The following is a 17,962-nucleotide window of genomic DNA, read 5'->3' on the forward strand; positions in this document are numbered from 1 at the left end:
GGCAAACTTGACGATCGTGTATGCAAATGTATTGGGTGTCATCATTTTGCGACTGATACGCAAGCAAGAATGGCAGATTTTTGCTTTTTGCTGATATTACTTTTTTTTTCCTTTTGCATGTTTGTGTATCCTAAGGACTTGGCCGCCTGTATCTTTCGTAATTCGATTGAATAAAAGATCGATCGGAATCCAAAGCAGTTGATCAACTTCGTGTTGTTGTTACTGTGTAACACGAGATGAGTCCTTGATTGTGGAAACTCAGCTCGTTGCTAGCCTTTCGAATTACTCAACTTGATCCACAGATCAATAGCTACAAGTAAATCTCCGGAAAGAGATCATTACCATTATTACTTTCGACCTTTCAGCAAAAAATTTCCGAATTCAAATTCCGCTGAAGTCAACTTTGCCTTTCTTCCTTTCAGGGTTGATAAAATAAGTACCAATTGAGCACCGGGATCGATGTAATCGACTAGCCCCTTTCCCAAAAATTTCAGGTTTTGTGCCTATAGTAGAAAGGATTATTATTTGTTTCGTTTTGTAAATAGATTAATGTTTTCACTGCTGTAAATAAATATTATTTTTAAATTGAAATATTTTAATGAAGGAAGACATTTTGGAAAATATGAAAAATATTTTATTATGACGTCATTTCGATGCTGATTTTTCAGCTCAGGAAATTAAAGATCGGTGAAAAGAAAAGGAGACAATTTTCATTTTGCTAGAGCTTTATTATGACATCACAATTGCCGACTTTTGCTAAATAGAAGACGCAATTTGATTTTGTCTTCATATCGTCATTACTTCCTTCAGCAGACACCAACATCGGATTTATGGATTCTCTTGTCTATAATCCCTCAGCATTGAGATATTTCACCGACTTTTAAGATAGGTAAGCATTTGATTCTACACACACACACACATAAACACACACACACACACAGATACACATTTTCGTAGCAGCTGGTATCGTCCTTGAGAACTATCTTCACCCAAGCGGTGGTCCTTAGATTAGAGTAGGAAACATTTAGTTCCAAAGGAGTAGGTAGCTAGGTTTTGTTTTTCGGCTTTTGGGGAGGGTATTTTTTTTCTTTGCTTTGTTTTTTTTTTTACCCGTTTTCTGTAGAGACATCCCTAGATATAACTAACTTATATGTATAGCTGCTAATGAATCGCATAACTGCTACCCTCGATGGATGGTAGGTACAACTCGTTTCAGGAAGTAGCGGTTGATTCGTTGTAAGTCAGCCTGTACGGAGGACGGTTGGTCAGTTATCACGAAAATGTGATAATTAGAGTTGTTTAGGTAAGGAAACCGCAAAAGGAAGATAAGTTTCTTGATACGATTCAGGTTTCTACATTCATTTGCATAACATCGTAACATAAATTGTACTTGATATATCTCTGACTTGTTCATATCCACTGGATACAAACTGTTAGACAAGACTTCAGAATGTTTGATTTACTACTAGTTATCACAAAAAAGAGTTACAACTGGATATAAACTGTCGTTAAGCTGGACAAGACTGGGGAATAAGAATTTGATTTGCACCTAAAGTTATTACAAAAATAGAATCAAGTCAGATTTGATGTCGGTTTTATGAATTTTTGAGTATTAAACACCCTCTGTAATATGCTGGTTGGTGTCATAACATAGTTCCAGGTCGTCTGGCCTGTGCCATGTAACCGTATAAACCAGGGGTTTTCAAACTTTTTGACTTACGGACACCTTTATATTTCAGGCTTTACCTTATAAACGCTTATGAAATTTATACATAAATATTTGCTTAAAATAACATATTTTTACATTTATTTATTTAACAGTATTTAACAAATAGGTTTGTCAATTAAAAGATTTCGATTAAAAAACATATATAAAATCAAATTGCCCATAAAAAGTATTTGCTGTCCACGGACCCCTGTCTTGTCCTTGCGGACCCCCTGTGGTCCGCGGACCACAGTTTGAAAACCCCTGGTATAGACTCTTAGCCAGGCTCTTTCTGAAAAACCAGGGGGCTCCAATCAGAAACCAACATCTTTATATTTTTTTAATGAAAATAAAAGTATAAAGTGATTTTAGTAATGTTTTATAAATTGTGCGTGTGTAGATGTATCTGTATAAGTGTGTGAGCGTGTGCGCGCTCCTGTGTGCGCTTGACCCGAAGAATACATCAAGCCATGTTTCCCATGTTGCACGAAACGACTAGCAGACTGGAAAGTTACCGGGAAAAAAAATGGATTCGAAGGCGCTGTATCGGAGGATTTGGTGCATGCTGTAGGTGGCGAGCGTTGTCGTGTTGAAGAAGCACGCCGTGTCGCCGGCCGAGTTGTTTCAAATGGATTACTTCAATGAACTGGCGAATTTATTGAACATAAAGCCCTGATTTGACGGTGGTTCTTTTCAAGCATTTCGTAATGGATTAGCCCTTCCCAGTCCCATCAGACGCATATCGTTTTATTGCAAATATGCTGCTGAGGCTTGGCTCAAGGTGTCGCTTGCTTGTCACGTCTCAGCCATTCTTTCCTCTGCTTCATATTAGCGTAAAGAAACCACTTTTCATCGCCAGTCACGATGCAGTAAAGAAGTCTATTTCCAAGCAGCTTAGTGTTCAGCGAACAAACAGGCGGCGATAGATGGGTGCTGGAATTTTTCTTCACTCCGAACGTGTGGTACTCATATAATGAATTTTTGGACCTTACTGATCGAGTGAAAGTAACACGCGACGGTATCCTGAGGGCATCTCCTGAGCCAAAAACCCTAATGGAATGGCGCAGCTCTTCGTGGATGATGAGCTCGTTCAAGTGATCCTCATCGAACTGCCGGAGCGGAGTCTCTGGAGTCGAATTTCCCCTCCTTCGAGCGTGAAGCTTTCTGTATAGTTCATTCAGTAATAGCGCCTCCTCTATTCACAGCACAAATGCCTTAAGCGGCTTGGGCAGATTTAAAACCTTGATTTGAAAGCAAAGAAAAACAGACATCGAAAATGGTCATATTTTTTTTTCTTTACTTGGCGCGCCATCGTCATGTCTGAAAAGATGAAAAATTTATTCATATTTCAAAAACGATAAACAGTTGAAGAAGAATATAGCTAAAAAAACAAAAAAACAAAAAAAAAACGATAAAAATACTTTTCTTGTTGATTCAAATAACATTGGAAAGAAGCGAATGAATTTATGACAACCTGATACACACGCACATGTACGTATATGTGTGTGTGTGAATAAGTCTTTTACTGATTTTGGTTAGTGGACTTTAACCCTTTTAGAGCACTACTTTCAAGAGTAGTAGACGATCATATTCCCTCTATTATTTATTCCAGTTTGTTACCTATTTTATTCGTCTCTTTGACAGATTTAAAACCTTGATTGAATGCGAAGAGAAGCAGGTGTCAAAAATGCTCATTTTTCTTTACTTGGCAATCCCTCGTCATGTATCTGAAAAGAGGGAAAATTTATTCATATTTCAAAAACGATCAACAAAAGTTGTTGAAGAAAATAGCCAAAAACAAAACATAAAACGTTAGATAAAAATATTTTTAGGTTAATTCAAATAACATTGAAAAGAAACGAACGAATTCATGACAACTCGATATATATGTACCGGCAACAATTTATTGCAACGGCATGTTGTAAGATGTGAAAGATGAACAGTGATCGAAGTTGGAAAGAAATATTTATTTACCGTTACTTTGTATATATCCAAAACCACGACGGCTTGGTATGTATAATTAGTAAATGGAACAGCATGCGAGGTAAAAAAGAGTTAGTTTCGGCCGGTATGTGTGTACACGATGTTATAGTAGTATATATAGAGAGAGATGGTAATGTTACAAAGAAAAGAGAGTTAGTGAAAGTGGGAGTCGAGCGAAGTTCTCTCGCATAGTTGCTGATTGTAACTTTCTTTCTCCCTCTGGCCGTTTGGTCTCTAGTAGCCGCCTGCTTGTGGCCATGACTCTAGTTGTCCGTTCACACTCACTGATGGTCGCTCTCATTAACTGACTTTAGCTTACGGAGTTCTTCTTTTTATAACTATCCAAAACCTGCCAGGAGAGACATTGTTGAGAACAATAGATTTCGTTGGAGGTCTTTTATCTCTATCCTAGCTTTTGGTGGCCTAGAAGAAGTTAGAAGGGTCAAGTGGCAAAGACATTATTCCGGCTTAGTGAAGGCATCTGGTAAATGTAACTGCTATCACTAACAGAAAAACTATTGTTTTACCATGAGAAAAGTGCTGCTGAACAGTTAAGTGAAACTTGGCGATCGAGGATTGAATCCACGCTATGCCTGCATGAAGTTCACTACACACACACACATACACACACACACATGTGTGTGTGAGAATTAGTCTTTTCTTTTTTTACTGATTTCGTTTGGTGAACTTTGGCCACTGTGAAGCACTGCTAGTATGTTAACCATTTTTTGAAACCTGAGCACCAAACCGTTAATCCGTTAACATAGTCAACATTTTCATTAACAATTTAACTTTTAAGTCAACTTGGGAAATCATTATCGGACTAATTAACTTCCGTTACATTTAACTTCCGTCAACTGAGTTAACTTCCATTAACTTCAATTCAATTGAAGATGATGGATTTTATAGTTTTCGCACTTCTGAAAGGTGTTCTTAAGTGGTTTTAGAGCAAAAACTGTTTTTTTACGCTAGAGTGTGCAGTGCTGCAATTCGGATATGTTTTTTCTTTCTTCACTATCCACTCTATTCCTGTACGCGTCGTTGTGAACCATACAGAACGTTGTCGTGCAGTGGTTAACTCACAGAGCGGCACGATATACAGAAACACAAAGCAATACCATTCTAAGAGAATGCCATTCCAGTTTATCATTAATAAAGGTCAACAAAGTTAGATGGAAATAAGTCAGATGGCTTAAACTGTTATTTATTCATCGCCTCTGATTTATTAATCGTTTCTGATGCTTATCAACGTAACAATCAATATTCATTATCAGTAATGCTTCTTTATCTCTGCTCTGTGTGAAACATACAAGTAGGGGTGTCTGGGGAACCATATTTTACACGTATCGTTTTTTTTTTGTGGACTTTATTTAACCATGTATCATGTTCTTGTTGTTGTCGTCAATGGTGTTGTTAAGGTGGTGCAACTTAGAAAGTGGCCTTTCCTGTAGATATTAGCGGAGAAGCAAGGTGACATCTAGTGAACGTTAAAGAAACTAATTTGTCGTTGTTAGCACGGTTATAGCTTAGTAAGTGGCCTTCTCTGTTGATGTTAGTAGAGAACCAAACTACCGTGTAATCGAAGTTAAAGTAAAGAAGTTACTTCCCTGTTGATACTACTGGAGAAAACCAAGTCATCATTTTTATTCATTTGTTTATTCTATTTATTTATTACCTGGTTATGTGAAGGCGCTTGACTCAGTGGTTAGAGAGTCGGGCTTACAATTATGAGGTTGTGAGTTCAATTTCCGGACCGGGTTGTGAGTTGTGTTCTTGAGCAAGACACTTTATTTCAGTTTGCTCCAGTTCACTCAGCCGTAGAAATGGGTAGTGACGTCACTGGTGCTAACCTCTATAGGCCTTTGCCTTTCCTTTGGATAACATCGGTGGCATGGAGAGAAGAGGCTGTATTGCATGGGCGACTGTTGGTCTTGTTATGGAGTTGGCGGGTGATCCAAAGGATATTTTATAGGCCAATCTAGAGTCCAGAGTAACGCATGACTTATCCTTAGAAGAAAGTATTCCCTATATATTCTGTATGTTAGTGGAACATCACTGAGACAAGTGGAGAAGTTTATTATCTCGTTTTCACAAGTGGTGGAAGACAGGAGGCTGAAATTGGATGCTAGAATTGCAGGTGTTGCCACAGTAATGCGTTAGCTCGTGCATTTCTTCGTTTGAAGAGAAGTCATTAAAATGTCCGGATCTGTGGAGCGCGAATAATTGGGTTCTTCACGCCGACAATGCACCCTGTCACTGAGCTCTCGTCACTGGCAAGTTTCTCGCCAAAAACAACATGGTATCGTTTTCGCAACCGCCTTATTCGCCAGATTTAGTACCTGTGGACTTCCATCTCTTCCCCCAAAATGAAAATGCAGATCAAAGGTCGTTGTTTTAACACTGCTGTCGAGATCCAGAGCGAATCGCAGAAGGTCCTCGACTTGCTAACAAAAAACGACTTCTAAGCCGGATTCCAAATCGCTGGGACCGATGTATTGCTGCGCAAGGTGACTATTTAGAAGGAGATTATATTAAAACTTAGGTAAATAAGTTATTTTTATTAAACACTAGTCCAGGAACTTTCTGATACCACCTCGTATGTGTATGTGTATGATATGTGTGTGTGTGCGTGCGTGCGAAGAGAGAGAGAAAGAGAGAGGGAGAGAGAGAGAGAGAGAGAGAGAGAGAGAAAGAGAGAGGGAGAGAGAGAGAGAGAGAGAGAGAGAGAGAGAGAGAGAGAGAGAGAGAGAGAGAGACCAAACATGTTACCGGCTACAAGGTCACTTGATCAGCTAGAAAAAGCAGTTAAATCTATGAAATCACACCCTATTATCTTCAAAATGAAATCCGAAAAAAATTTTATAGTGACACCTCTTCAACAGTTTTATTACAAATTCTGCAATGAGAACCAGGTTGTCAGCACAGAAACCTATTATGAATTCCTATGTTAATTGCCCCAGACAATATAAACAGTCGAGGTCTGAGGACATAAACCAGATGAACACTTGTCTGGGCACTAAATTATCCACTGAGCAAAAATATTAAGCTATTCATATCTCTCTTGTGTATAGCTTGATTGTCTGGATCCTGTGAGAGGATTTCTTCAGATTAATGAACGCAAACAATAATGGTTTATTCTCGTCTCATAATTGTAGCACTAGAGATATGGCATGTCTGATTCCTCTCTTGGATTCTATAGTTCTCTCACACACGCGCGCGCGCGCGGATGTGTGTGTGTGTGTGTGTATATATATATATATATATATATATATATATATATATATATATATATATTATTCTTTTACTTGTTTCAGTCATTTGACTGCGGCCATGCTGGAGAACCGTCTTGTTCTTTTTTAGTCTAGTACTTATTGTATCGTTCTCTTTTGCCGAACCGCTAGGTTACGAGGATATAAACACACCAACGCCGGTGTATGTATCCGTAGATTCAAGATTATGAATTTATAGGAGAAACAAGCTTGTGTTATGTCCATGCTTTCTGTTCGTCCAGAGTATTACAATGACACCATACTTTTTGTATGGCAACCTCATAGGAATCATGTGGGTCAGCAGCATAATGCTGTGAGATGGATGACCAAACAACGGGCCACAACACATGATATGCACCAGTAGTGTGCAACACCACTGAATGCGAACTTGTGATTTTCATTAAGCAAACAACGCAACGATGCATGCAAACATCTTGTTGTGTCGACGCTCCCAAGCGAAAAAGTAGGATCGACCAAGACATATAAATAGTGGTAGTCTAATCGTGGTAGGAGTTGACTGACGGTCGACTGACAGTTGAGTAGCTGTCGAGTAGCGGTTGAGTAGGGATCATCCGAAGGTGCTAGATAGCAGTAGCTTGAGACATAACACATCTGCTACCGGGCCAAGTGCTCTGGTCTATTCGACCGGGAGTGTGAACAGGCGACCAAAGTTGATATACTCAAGATGGATTTACTAAAGTGTCTTAGCCTTAAATGTAAAGGAGTTGTGTTCACGGACCCCAATACTAACTACGATCTTTTTGAACGCAATAATTTTAATACAAGCTGCTAAAGTTGGAATTACCACGGCTGATGACACCAGATTGGCCCTCCATACTGCTTGAAAATGTTTGTGTTGACTACTGTACAAGACTTAGTCAAAATGAGGTGGTAGATGTTCGTATACTTTTGGAGGACCTCAGTAACTTATTTGAAGTAAAATGCCTGGAATGAAAACTAAATAACAGATTATATTTGAGTATTGCGTAAGTTTTGATCAATTGTACTTGACACTGTCTCAATTAGTATTGATTTCTTTTGATCAAGTAACCATCGATATGCTTTCAGGAGTAGAAAAACAGGATGTTCTGGTGATGTCTTTTTCAAGTACATTGGCAATCAATAAAAAGAGAAGCAGTTTCTATCGGGGATTTTAAAATGCGTCGCAATTTCAAATTGCCTGAAGTTTGCAATTTCGAAAAATATCAATTTACTTTTTTTTCTTTTTTTGAAACAAAAGTTATTTCAAAATTGTTGATTCCCAAGTTTGAGATTATTACTTCTTAAGTTTCAGGTTTCATTACTGATCTTTTATCTTTTACTTGTTTCAGTCATGCTGGGACACCGCCTTGAGGGGTATTTAGTCGAACGAATTGACCGCATTACTTTTCTCTAAAGACAGGTACTTATTCTATCGTTCTCTTTTGCCGAACCGCCAAGTCACAGGGACGTAAACAAACCGACACCGTTGTCAAGCGGTGGTGGAGGACAAACACAGGCACAAAGATAGCACACGCGCGCGCGCGCACACACACATACGCCGTACTTCTTTCAGTTCCCGACAACCGAGTCCTCAAAGCAAGCTTCAACGCTCTTCTTTTATAAAAGCATACATACACATACCTACATATCCTCATACATACGCACACATACACACCTACATATACATACATGCATACATATATACATACATGCATACATACGTAAATATATACAATCATATATACATGTACACACAATCTTCATCTGATCAACACAAATACACGAATGTTTTGGAAGAGCGTCAAAGCAAAAAAAGAACACCTATTCTTTTTATTGTCTAGCTAATTTGTATACTTCAAGACTTCTGTATAAACTCCTATTTTAGGATCTAGTTTAAAACGGGGGCACCAGTTTTCATTAATGTTTTATGTAGTTTTTTTGGTACCGAAAGACTTTCAAACTTCGTATACTTATCTATTTTGTGTTATAGAACAGAAAAAAATTTTTGTATTCGAATTTATTTCATGTAAAAAATTGTCTTATTTCGATAATTTCTACTAATCACTGACGTCTATTCATTTGAAAACAGTTAGCGCTGTAACGGTGTATATCGTATTAATCCCCTAACCCTAACTAGACTGTTAACCCTAACCCTAACTCTAGAATCCGAACTCTAAAATTGTTACACACATAGATACGCACAGCGTAATTTATTATATAAACAATATATGCGTATAAATTACGATTAAACCGGATGAAATATGTCACAGGGAATAACATTTTTATGACCGCCCAGCAGTAACTCTATTCAGCTGAATAGACGTCAGTGATTGGTTGAAATTACAGAAATACGACAACTTTAACATGGAATAACTTGCGAATTCCTTTTTTTTTGTTAAGAAGACTAAGAGTAAAAGATGTTTTATATGACACATTCTACCAGTGTCCCAAGTTTCAAAGTGTTTCGTTAGTGTTTCGTTAAGAAAATACTGGTGCCCCCGTTTTAAACTAGATCCCTATTTTATCTTACCTTCTGAATCAATTGTATATAATAATCGTTTTTAGTAACAATTGAAAATGGTAACATTTGCATACAATAACGATAATATATAATATTAATAATAAACATTTGTATAGGATGAAAATATATATAACAATGATTTTATATTACAACAGTGGGATCTTTTTTAAAACGGGGGCCACATTTTTCATTAACGAAACACTTTGAAACTTGGATCACTGGTAGAATGTGTCATATAAAACATCTTTTTCTCTTAGTCTTCTTAAAAAAAAAAGAAATCCATAAATTATTCCATGTTAAAGTTGTCGTATTTCTGTAATTTCAACCAATCACTGACGTCCATTCAGCCGATATACATTAAGTGCCGACTACATAAACAAACGATTCTGAAACAATTAACCCTAACCCTAACCCTAGGGTTAGAGTTAGGGTTAGGGTTAGGGTTAGGGTTAAAGCAAATTTAAAATGAAAAAAGCAAATAAAACGAAGAATCGTTTGTTTATGTAGTCGGCACTTAATGTATATCGGCTGAATGGACGTCAGTGATTGGTTGAAATTATCGAAATAAGACAATTTTTTACATGAAATAAATTCGAATACAAAAATATTTTTCTGTTCTATAACACAAAATAGATAAGTATACGAAGTTTGAAAGTCTTTCGGTACCAAAAACACTACGTAAAACATTAATGAAAAATGTGGCCCCCGTTTTAAAAAAGATCCCAACAGTGAATGTAACAAGAATTGTATATAAGAACACTATTTGTACACTTAAGTATCGAGAACTCGCTATTATACACCAACACTGTTTAATGTTATATTTTCGCTTATCAAAATTAGTTTGCATGGCAGAAACGGTAGAGACATCTACATTTTGGGGCTGTGAGTAACCATATTCATTTAATAACTGACTTCAAACTCCTCTGGGGCTTCTGCTTGTTATTCGTTCTTGGAATCAACAAAAAAAACCGTCAAAATGCAGTGTAAATTCAGTCAACAACTATATGATTTTGCCAACGAATCTATCGTTGTACCACAGTCGGAAATCAATATTTTTCGACAATCAACTAAAATATATGATATGTAATATAACATACTTTCTCTCTTTTTCTTTCCCTCTCTCAGACACAGACAGACAGACAAACACGTACATATATATGTACGTATAATATATATATATATATATATATATATATATATATATATATATATATATATATATATATATATATATATGTATGTATGTATGTATGTATGTATGTATGCAGGTGTATGTGTATGTGTATATATATATATATATATATATATATATATATATATATATATATAAATATAATATACGTATACGCACACGCGCTTATATGCACTCAGTACAACGCCTACAGAGTGGTTAAGTTTATTATTATTAGATAAAATCGAAATTTACAATATGGCTATAATGTTTCGCTGAACTCTTCAGAATGTCGTATTAGTATGACACGAAGATGAAAGGTTAATGTAAGTCTGTTGACATGGTTACTAATTTAAAGTGAAAACAAAATCAAGCAAGCCGATATGAAAGAAGAAAGAATCTTGCGGAAACAAAAGAGTAGAAAGCAAAAGCTAAGCTTTAACATCGATGGACTTACGAACGTTAAGAATGCTCGGGGTGAAATAGTATAGAACAGGAGATGCGAAACGAAAGTAAAACAATATGACTAGAAGAACACAAGCATATATGTGTGTGCATACAAGCATGCATATGTACACATGTACATAAAACGCTGTTGCTAGCGGCATGTACATAAAACGCTATTGCTCGTAGTGTGAAAAGTCGGTCGGTTGTTGATATTTGTACGACCTAACATTTTTAAAAATGCAGGTATTAATCCAGTCTATAACGTAAAGATCACAAGGATTTGTTTTTTCTGCGTATACTTTGGTCATAGAAATCGGCACCAGTCCATGACTGGTATTTAGGTACATGTTTTATCGAGCCATGAAGCGTAACTGATCCCGGTACGTAACGAAGAGAAACGTAACTGGATATCACAAGAACAATCTGATGTCCAATTGACTTTGCCACCTGACACCATTCACTATATAGGATAATGTCTTTCTTTGAACACTCACCTGCTTGCTGGAGTCGTAGGGACGCCGTGGTGACACACTGTATGCCTTAGGCGTTTAAGACCTGGCAGAACCCATCGCTCGCTGTGATCGAAATCGAGCCATGAAGCGTAACTGATCCCGGTACGTAACGAAGAGAAACGTAACTGGATATCATAAGAACAATCTGATGTCCAATTGACTTTGCCACCTAACACCATTCACTATATAGGATAATGTCTTTCTTTGAACACTCACCTGCTTGCTGGAGTCGTAGGGACGCCGTGGTGACACACTGTATGCCTTAGGCGTTTAAGACCTGGCAGAACCCATCGCTCGCTGTGATCGAACCACAGCTAAATTCATCTAGAAAAAGAGACATAAATAAACAGAAAAAAAAGTTCAAGAGAAAGATCAACCTCAGTGCAAAGCTAGTACATTATTTATCGATCCTGAAATGATGAAAACTAAAACTGATCTCGAGAGGATTCGAACTCAGAAAGCCGGAACAATTACTGCAAGCTATCCGAAATTTTAACAATTCTACCAATCGACTGTCTATATAATTAATATAGGGACAGTGAGACAAATGTAGAATTTTCTGTTACTATGGAAGCACATCGCCGAAACAACTGAGCTAACATCATGTAAAATTTGAGATTGCAGTTAAACAGTAAAGATACATACGGATACGGACTTGATTAATTGAGGGAAGTTTGTTTGTGCCTATAATATAGCGATGTCGTCTTTTTATAACATTTTTCATATCAATTCTGTGATTACACAAATCTGAATGTAATGGAAGAGAGGAAATTTATTATCTGATTTACTGCAAGCCATTCAACAGTTTTACATCCATTCCTTATTTTCACTTTCTGTTTGTCCTCACACACACACACAAACAAACACACATACACATATTCATTCATTCAATCATTCATACGCCTTATGCTGACATACTGAATAGTACGTGAACCAATTATTACAGTTTTAAGCGGGAAGGAAAAAGTGAGAAGCTACACAAAATAGTAAGGATATTTTTTTTTCACTACACTAAGTAACAACAGATCATATCCTGTGGCCAATGATGCAACTGCACTGTGTGACTGATAAATAACGCATTTTTTAGCTTAAATATGTATAAGTCAACCTAAATATGTCAAAGGAAATTATATAAACATCTACTTCACAATTACTTCAGAACCAATGCAATTCTACACGAAGTTTACAATTATAACCCGTATAAAAACTATGACTGTTCAATTTGTTATAGTTTAACATTTGTTTTACCATGCCTTTTGTGCTCTCTCTCTCTGCTGGGTAGCCATGTACCTCCTCTTTAGCACGACACCTGTTTCTGCCTCTCCGTCACACTAACCTTTCATCATCTGACACAAGATCACCTCCTCCAATTCCCCCTTCCCCTCTCAAAATTCCTTGTCTTGCAAGTTACTTGGTGAACCTGCCGGTGCTGGTGCCACGTACCTGTGAAGTGGTTGGCATTTGGAAGGGCATCCAGCTGTAAAAAAAAACGTGCTAGTGCCTCGTAAAAAGCAATAGCCTGGTGTAGTCTTCCACCTGGCCGGCCCCTGTTAAACCGCCCAACCCATGAAAGCATTGAGGGCGGACGTTAAACGATGAGTGAGTGCGTGCGTGCGTGCGTGTGTGAAGTCGATGGCTGGAAATTATGGTATTACATGTATTTTTGTAGTTACGTTTGTACCATCACTACATGGAGCATATATTTTATGAATAGAAATATTAACATGGGTATATAGCAGTTTGTTATATTTCTTTCCCATTTCAGCACGCCGGGCAAGGTGCTTAGTGGCATTTCGTCAGCCTCTACGTTCTACGATCAAATTCCGCTGAGGTTGAATTCACCTTTCATTGTTTCAGGGTTGATAAAATAAGTACCAGTTGAGCACTGGCGTCGATTTAATTGACTTGGATCCTTTCCCGAAACTTCTGGCCTTGTGCCAAAATTTGGAACCCATTTTTCATTCACAATTAAGGCGGCGAGATTGCAGAATCGTTATCACGCAGGGCAAAATGCTTAGTGGTATTTCGTCCGTCTTTATGTTCTGAGTTCAAATTCCACCGAGCTCGACTTTGTATTTCATCTTTTTAGGGTTTATAAAATAAGTACCAGTTGAGCACTGGGGTCGATGTAATCGACTCATTCCCTCCCCCGAAATTGTTGGCCTTGAGGCAAAATTTGAAACCAAAATTTCTTTCTAATTTAGACAAAAGGCCAACATTTTCGAGAGGAAGGGCAATCGATTACATCAACCCCAGTAATTGACTGGTACTTTACTTCATCGACCTAAAAAGGATGACCGTGGCAAGATTTAATTTCATAACATAAAGACTTGGAAGAAATAAAAGTAAGTGAAGTTGCATTTTCGAGTCATGCTGACTCATAAGGGCCGCTTTTCGGGTTTCCATGGCGTAAAAATTCCCCACCTGGATGGGCGCCTGTCCATCGCAAAACTCCTTTTTTTACTAGTCGGGTGGACTGGAGCAACGTGAAATGAAATGTCTTGCTCAAGAGCACAACGCGTTACCCGGTCCAGGAATCGAAACCACAATCTTACTACCATAAGTCCAACACACTAACCACTAAACCACGCGCCTCCAGAAATTGGAAGAAATTCCATTATGTGTTTTGTCCGACGCCCTAACGATTCAGCGCCCTTGCTGTCTTCATGGATTTGTAATATTACAGCGTATTGCTGGCCTTGTGCCAACATTTGGAACCAATATTACAACATATTAATGTAAACCATGCGCATCTCCTTTAGACAAAAATTCATAAGTAATACATTTTGCATTTGGAAGAATGCGGTACGTATAGTTTTTGTATGCTAGAAAAAAAAAGGAAATTAAATTTAAAAGAAAATGTTTTAATATACAGAATTTTTCGACAGACAGGCAGATAGCATAATCTCAAACACAAAAATTAATTAATGAGGGTATTTAATATGAACAATTCGTGTGTGTGTGTGTGTGTGCGTAAACGTAAGATCCAAGGATCAAGATGTAGGAAGTTAGTGAGCTTCGAGCAGTCCGTAGAAGATATAAAAATCAACTATCAGGAACAATAGTAGTTTATTGGCGTAGAAGGTTGTGAATTTTTCCCGTATCGAAGTATAAGATGAAAAAACGTTATTTTATAGTTCACGGTTGGCAACTGGGGATGCTGCATATGCGAAAAAGTATCCCAAAATTAGGGAATGGAGTAGATAATATCCAAGCTACATATGTTTCATAGCTAGCGGAACCTCAGAAGTAGTAATTATCCAAATGAGGGGTAGACCGCAAGCTACTCTTCAGGTCAAGGAAACCTTGATTACATGATGTTTACATTGTCATTAGGAGATCTCGTGTTAACTCGCAGGGGATTCGATCGAAATATATGCGTATATATTATGTATTGATTGTCTTTGTTGAAATTAGTGCACCTATTGGCCTCCTGATGTCAAAATGATTGCAGTAACAATGTATGCGTATGTGTTGTGTTTGTACATATATACATGCGCGCGCGCGTGCGTGCGTGCGTGCGTGCGTGCGTGTGCGCGCGCGTAGATAACAACCTCACAAATCGCCACGAATGAGATTATGAGGCGAAGAGGAAATAAGCAAACAAATTATACACGGAGATAATCGTATACAAGCATACAGTTATACAAAAGCACGTGATTGAAAGAAAGCATAGAAATATAAAGCGGAAAACAGCAAAGTATCTAATGAAGGTAAATATACTAAAGGAAGAAGCAGAAGTTGACTTAAACATTTTGGCAGATACATTTTATCAGAAAGAAGAAAAAGTATTAAGAGAGGCAAGAGAAAAAGAAAAAAGTATACAATACTGAATTTAAGAGGCCTGGGGTAGAATGAAAGCTGAGAAGTGAAATAGAATGACCAGAAGTGGAGTCACAATCTGGAGACCACAGAGAGGTTAAGTGAGTATAAAGGGATGAAGTGTGAGAGACAGAAAAATGTAAGTAGAGCAAGAATAAGGGAGAATAGGGAAAAAGAGTAAAAGGAGGGAGGAATGAAGAGTGACGGAAAAGAAGGTGAAAACTAATGATGGAGAGTAAGGGAGGTAAATGGGAAGCTAACGATACAAGTGCTTTTGTGAATACGTGTGTATAGTGAGGTGTAGTTAAATATGCATGGTTTTCATTTCTATTGAGCTTAAATAGTATCTGTTGTGTGTTTAAGTGTTGTATTAGGGATGTTAAACAGTTATTGACGAATAACAACATTTAGTGGGTTATGTGTTATGTTGATAATGATCACACTAATATCCTATTAATTCTCATACACTTTCATTAACCTGGAAAATTTGCATTTACCTGCATACCATTGCTGAATAAATAGAACAGCATTCAAGAGATATCGAGTGGAAAAGTGCAAGCTTTCATTGCTAAATAGACTATACATAATTATTGATTTCAAAGATTATACATATTTATTGATTTCAAATTTTGGCACAGGGCCAGCAAGTTCAGGGGTGGTACTTATTCTATCGACCCCAAAAAGATGAAGGGCAAACTGGACCTCGGTGGAATTTGAACTCAGAACGTGAAGACGGACGAAATGCCGCTAAGCATCATAACTATTGATTTGAAATTTTGGAACAAAGCTAGTAAATTCAGGGGAGGGCTTAAGTCGATGACATCGATCCCAGTGTTTAACTGGTACTTATTTTTATCGAGCCGAGAGGATGAAAGGCAAAGTCGACCCCGGCAGCATTTGAACTCAGAACGTATAAAGATGGACGAAATGCTGCTAAGAATTTTGCCCGCCGTGCTAACGATACTACCAGTTCATAACCTTAAGACTATACGTAATTATTGAGAGCAAATTAAGTAGAAGGAACGCGAAAGCTGATTGACATCTCAAGTCATTCTAGGTTGAACAAGTATAAAAAATGGGATGACATCCATTATGGAACTGGAACTAAATGACAGCCTCTTTGAAATTCAGACAGTTCCAAGGCTTCTTTTGTACTTGTACATGGCATGATTGAACAGTCACATATAGAATCTGAAACATAAAAATGCCAATAAGAAATATAGACCTTTACAAGTTAGAATAAACAGAAAACGATGTTTTATGGGGTGTCTATTTACTTCTAACATGTGTTTATATATATATATATATATATATATATATATATATATATATATATATATATATATATAATCATAAATATACAGGGATTAGCTTGAGTTGCTTCTCCAACATACTGAAAATTCAGAAATAGCAGTCAAAGAACTTCTGATTCTAAACTACAAATTTTTTCTCTAACGGATGGCGATATTTGGAGAAAAAAATTTGTAGTTTAGAATCAGTAGTTCTTTGACTACTATTTCTGAATTTTCAGTATGTTGGAGAAGCAACTCAAGCTAATCCCTGTATATTTATGATTATAAATGGTTTTACCGATAAAAGTTTTTTCATACTGAACTACTTGGCAAAATTGTTAATTATTAATTTTATTACTAATTGACGATTCCCTGCCCTATATCTGTGTATTTATATATATATATATATATATATATATATATATATATATAATATAATATAATATACTATACTATAATATAATATATATATATTCTTTTACTTGTTTCAGTCATTTGACTGCCGCCATGCTGGGGCACCGCCTTTAATCGAGCAAATTGATCCAAGGACTTATTCTATCGGTTTCTTTTGCCGAATTGCTAACACATGAGCATCGGTTGTCAAGTGATGTTGGGGGGACAAATACAGACACAAATATATACATATATATATACATATATATGTTTGTATACGACGGGCTTCTTTCAGTTTCCGTCTACCAAATCCACTCACAAGGCTCTGGCCGGCCCGAAGCTATAGTAGAAAACACTTGCCTAACGTGCCACGCAGTGGGACTGAACCCAGAACTTGTGGTTGGTAAGCAAGCTACTTACCACACAGCCACTCCTGCGTCTATCATTTAACTTCGGTAGTAGTCGAATAATATTCTTAAGGCCACAATTTGTTCGCACGCACCATCTTTCAGAACTTGTCGCTAATTCAGTTCGTAACCAAATTAAAAACTTGACACTTTTGAAGAGGACGAGTCGCTAGCAACATTTTGGCATAAGAATTTCAGGTTTGATCCAGTAGAAAAAAAATTACATCAAAATTTGTAGCAACATTATAGGAGAGTAAATAACGCCACTAATCAAGTTTAGATGTAAACTTCTTTTTTATTTTATTCGTAAAATATATTTATCTTAGCTTCAATGAGAGAAAAAAGCACGAAGAATTTTATAGTTTTGTTCCCAAACAACAAAAATTTGTCTCAAAAAAATTGTGAGGTAAAATATCATGAAAAAAAATGACAAAAAATTGGATTTAAGTATAATTAAA

General features: G+C 37.0%; 2 long non-coding RNA genes across 3 annotated transcripts; one reads left to right on the plus strand and one right to left on the minus strand.

The window, feature by feature from the left end:
* Positions 1-563: 563 nt before the first annotated feature.
* Positions 564-17,955, plus strand: LOC106877672 (uncharacterized). 2 transcript variants are annotated; one of them, XR_016242632.1, is made up of 4 exons: positions 564-889; positions 8,289-8,359; positions 13,795-13,935; positions 16,051-16,673. It is a non-coding gene; the product is annotated as an uncharacterized LOC106877672 (long non-coding RNA). The 2 variants fall into 2 exon arrangements; XR_001410406.3 differs by lacking the exon at positions 16,051-16,673 and adding an exon at positions 17,196-17,955 and having other exon boundaries at positions 633-889.
* On the minus strand, positions 2,418-4,480 carry LOC128248381 (uncharacterized). Its single transcript, XR_008264619.2, has 3 exons — positions 3,680-4,480; positions 3,326-3,432; positions 2,418-3,025 (listed from the first exon to the last, which is right to left on the minus strand). It is a non-coding gene; the product is annotated as an uncharacterized LOC128248381 (long non-coding RNA).
* Positions 17,956-17,962: the final 7 nt, after the last annotated feature.

Source organism: Octopus bimaculoides, chromosome 7, assembly GCF_046866305.1.
Source record: "Octopus bimaculoides isolate indiv1 chromosome 7, ASM4686630v1, whole genome shotgun sequence".
NCBI lineage: Eukaryota > Metazoa > Mollusca > Cephalopoda > Octopoda > Octopodidae > Octopus > Octopus bimaculoides.